Raw genomic sequence first — 3,522 nt, forward strand, 5'->3', positions numbered from 1 at the left:
TTTTTTCTTGTCAAAGTTTAAAAACACTTGAATTAATAATTCAAATAAGGAAAGATTTGGTGACGTAATCTTTACTAAGTTGTTGTGAGGTCTTTCATTAAATGTTAAAAGCAAAGTTTAGTAAAAGTTTCTGTTAGTGTATTAAAGTTACCAATATTATGGAAGATTTTCTAGCCTATAATTCAATCAACCATTATACAACAGAGAAATTACTCTGCAATCCCCTTGGTCACATTCACTATTTGGTACATTAAATGAATCATTATTCCTAAAATCTGAATTTTTTTTAACGTTTATTTTTGAGACAGAGAGAGACAGAGCATGAATAGGGGAGGGGCAGGGAGAGAGGGAGACACAGAATCCGAAGCAGGCTCCAGGCTCCAAGCCATCAGCCCAGAGCCCACGCGGGGCTCGAACTCACGGACCGCAAGATAGTGACCTGAGCTGAAGCCGGACGCCCAACCAACTGAGCCACCCAGGCGCCCCTGAATTTTTAATAATAAACATGCATTGGAAAAAATATTGGCAAAAGAATTTTAAAGGCTGCTTTATTGAACCCAGAGACAATTTTTCATATTAACCAATGCCTAAATAATGTCCTCTGTGAAGTGTTAAGTGTGCATCTGTTAAAACTAATGCCTGTTTTAGGAGAAGATACAGGATACTGGCTGATCATACATGACTAGCACAACTGTAAATTGATACATTTTTAGAAGGCAATTTTACAATCTAAATCAAAGATTTTACAACTAAACATGTTCTTTGATTCAGCAACTACAAGTCTGAAAAAGGGTCCAAGGAAATAATAAGATAGTTTGCAGAAACCACTCAAAGTAGTATATGCATAGAGATGTCCCAACAATAAGATGTAAGCCATATAATTTTTTTATGTTTTTATTTTATTTTTGAGAGACACAGACAGAGTGCAAGTAGGGAAGGGGCAGACAGAGATGGAGACACAATATCTGAAGCAGGCTCCAGGCTCTGAGCTGTCAGCACAGAGCCTGACGCAGGGCTCAAACTCACGGACTGTGAGATCATGACCTGAGCTCAAGTCAGATGCTTAACCAACTGAGCCACCCAGATGCCCCTAGAAGTAAGTCATATAATGACTAATCTGTGTGTGGAATACTGTGTAATTATTAAAAATTATGAAAATCTATCCACCAAAGTAGGGAAAAAACAGCATGCTTAAAGCTGTTGCAACTGAGTATTACCCTCACCCTGAAGAGGCCAGTTCCTAATAGAGTTCTGGGCACACCATGCCCACTAGACAACATTGCAAGCAGAAAAGTATTTGCTTGGTATTCTTATATTGAGTTTTGTCCACAGGAACAATAGGGCAATTTCTTTGGTAACTGTGCAAAGATCTTATTGACTTTGAGGATTTAGGGCAGGAACAGAGTAAGAACTTTCTACTTTCCAGAAGACCTAGTGACAGAGCTGAGTGTCAGGCTCTATTGAGAAGAACCATTAAGTCTTCATTCATGGGAAGAGTGTACCTCAGGAACATGTTCTATTGTTAGAAATTTCATTCTCAGAAGTAATGTTGGGAGTAAATTAGTCTAGCCTAAGATGACAGAACAAGATAGAGTGTAATGAGTAATAATAAGAATCATGAAGTGATATTCATATCCGTACATATATATACATGTGTGTGTATACAGAATTTAATTTTTGTGTATTTAATAGATTTGAAACATTGGTGAAATGTTTATGTGAGCTAAGGATGGGATTAAGAATCATGGTTCTGTAGTTCTATTTGATGATTTGGTGGTGGGGTGGCAGACAAAATAGACATATCAGAAGAGGCTGGAAACCCCCAGAAGTTTTTCTCATGAAGGAATCACATTAAAAAAAAAATCTCACTTGGATAGAACATATGATGACTTACAGTTATCCAGAATCTCTCTATAACTTTTTGTTATTGTCGTTGTTGTTGAGTTTTTATTTCATAATCATAAACTTACTCTGCAATCCAGCTAGACTTGGAGGGTGTAAGGAAATATAGGACACACCGAACTGCAGCAAGAACACAAAGATTATAGGATATTTTGAGCAGATGGGGGGGGGGGGGAAGGGGTGCTGTCCTGAGCTACAGAAGGAATGGTCTGGTAATTAAGATAAACATAGCTAAATTTATTAGATTTGTTCACAGTCAGCAATGGTGATCTTGCTGGTCTTGCCATTCTTGGCCCCAAAGTGCTCCATGGCTTCCACAATATTCTTGCCCTCTTTCACCTTGTCAAAGACCACATGCTTGCCATCCAACCACTCAGTCTTGGCAGTGCAGATGAAAAAGTGGGAACCGTTTGTGTTGGGTCCAGCATTTGCCATAGACAAGATGCCAGGACCCATGTGCTTCAGGATGAAATCCCTCTTATCCAATTTCTCCCCACAGATTGACTTGCCACCAGTGCCATTGTGGCATGTGAAGTCACCATCCTGGCACAGAAATCCCCAAATAATCCTATGAAAGCAAGAACCTTTATAACCAAATCCTTTCTCACCAGTGCTCAGAGCATGAAAGTTTTCTGCTGTCTTTGGAAATTTGTTGCAAACACCTTGAAGGAGATGCAGCCCAAGGGTCCACCATCCATGGTAATGTCAAAGAACATAGTGCGGTTGACCGTGGCTCAGCAGCGCGGGTCGCTCCAGGTAGTGGCGTTTGAAACTCTTTTGACCTTTTCTCCACTAGGCACTTCAGATAAGACAAACTTCATGTGATAAATATGTGCTCTGAGATACATGTGTAAATATAATTTTTGTCAATGTCAGTATATTTTTCTCATTGTTATTTCAGATTGATCTTTACTACAGGGGTTCATGAACTGGAATTTTTTATTTCTCAGCAGCCAATCACTCTAACAGGAGGTAAAAACTAACTTTAAATAAATAAATACACAAGGAGGTATTATAATTAAATATGCCCTAGGAAAATGTAGCAATCTTTTGTGATATAAAGAAAACCCTCTTCGGGTGCTTGGGTGGCTCAGTTGGTAAAGCGCCTGACTTTGACTCAGGTCATGATCTCATGGTTTATGACCTCAAGCCCCATGTGGGGCTAAGTGCTGATAGCTCATTGCCTGGAGCCTGCTTCAGATTCTGTGTCTCCCTCTCTCTCTCTGCCCCTCCCACGCTCATGAGAGTTCTCTCTCTCTCTCTCTCTCTCTCTCTCAAAAATAAATAAACATAAAGGGGCACCTGGGTGTCTCAGTCAGTTAAAAGTCTGACTTCAGCTCAGGTCATGATCTCTCGGTCTGTGGGTTCAAGCCCCTTGTCAGGCTCTGTGCTGATAACCCAGAGCCTGCTTTGGGTTCTATGTCTCCCTCTCTCTCTGGCCCTCCCCCACTTGTGCTCGGTCTCTCAAAAATAAATAAATGTTAAAAACAAATAAATAAATAAATAAATAAATAAATAAATAAACATTAAAGAATTAAAAATAAATTAAAAAGAAAAGAAAGAAAGAAAACCCTTTCATATTTATCTGGGTTTTCAACATATCACAGCGAATCTTCTGAA

General features: G+C 39.3%; 1 pseudogene; it reads right to left on the bottom strand.

Annotated features, from left to right (window-relative positions):
- Positions 1-1,095: 1,095 nt before the first annotated feature.
- LOC123605477 lies at positions 1,096-3,055 on the bottom strand (annotated as a pseudogene).
- Positions 3,056-3,522: the final 467 nt, after the last annotated feature.

The sequence above is a fragment of the Leopardus geoffroyi genome, chromosome A1, assembly GCF_018350155.1.
Source record: "Leopardus geoffroyi isolate Oge1 chromosome A1, O.geoffroyi_Oge1_pat1.0, whole genome shotgun sequence".
Taxonomy (NCBI): Eukaryota; Metazoa; Chordata; class Mammalia; order Carnivora; family Felidae; genus Leopardus; species Leopardus geoffroyi.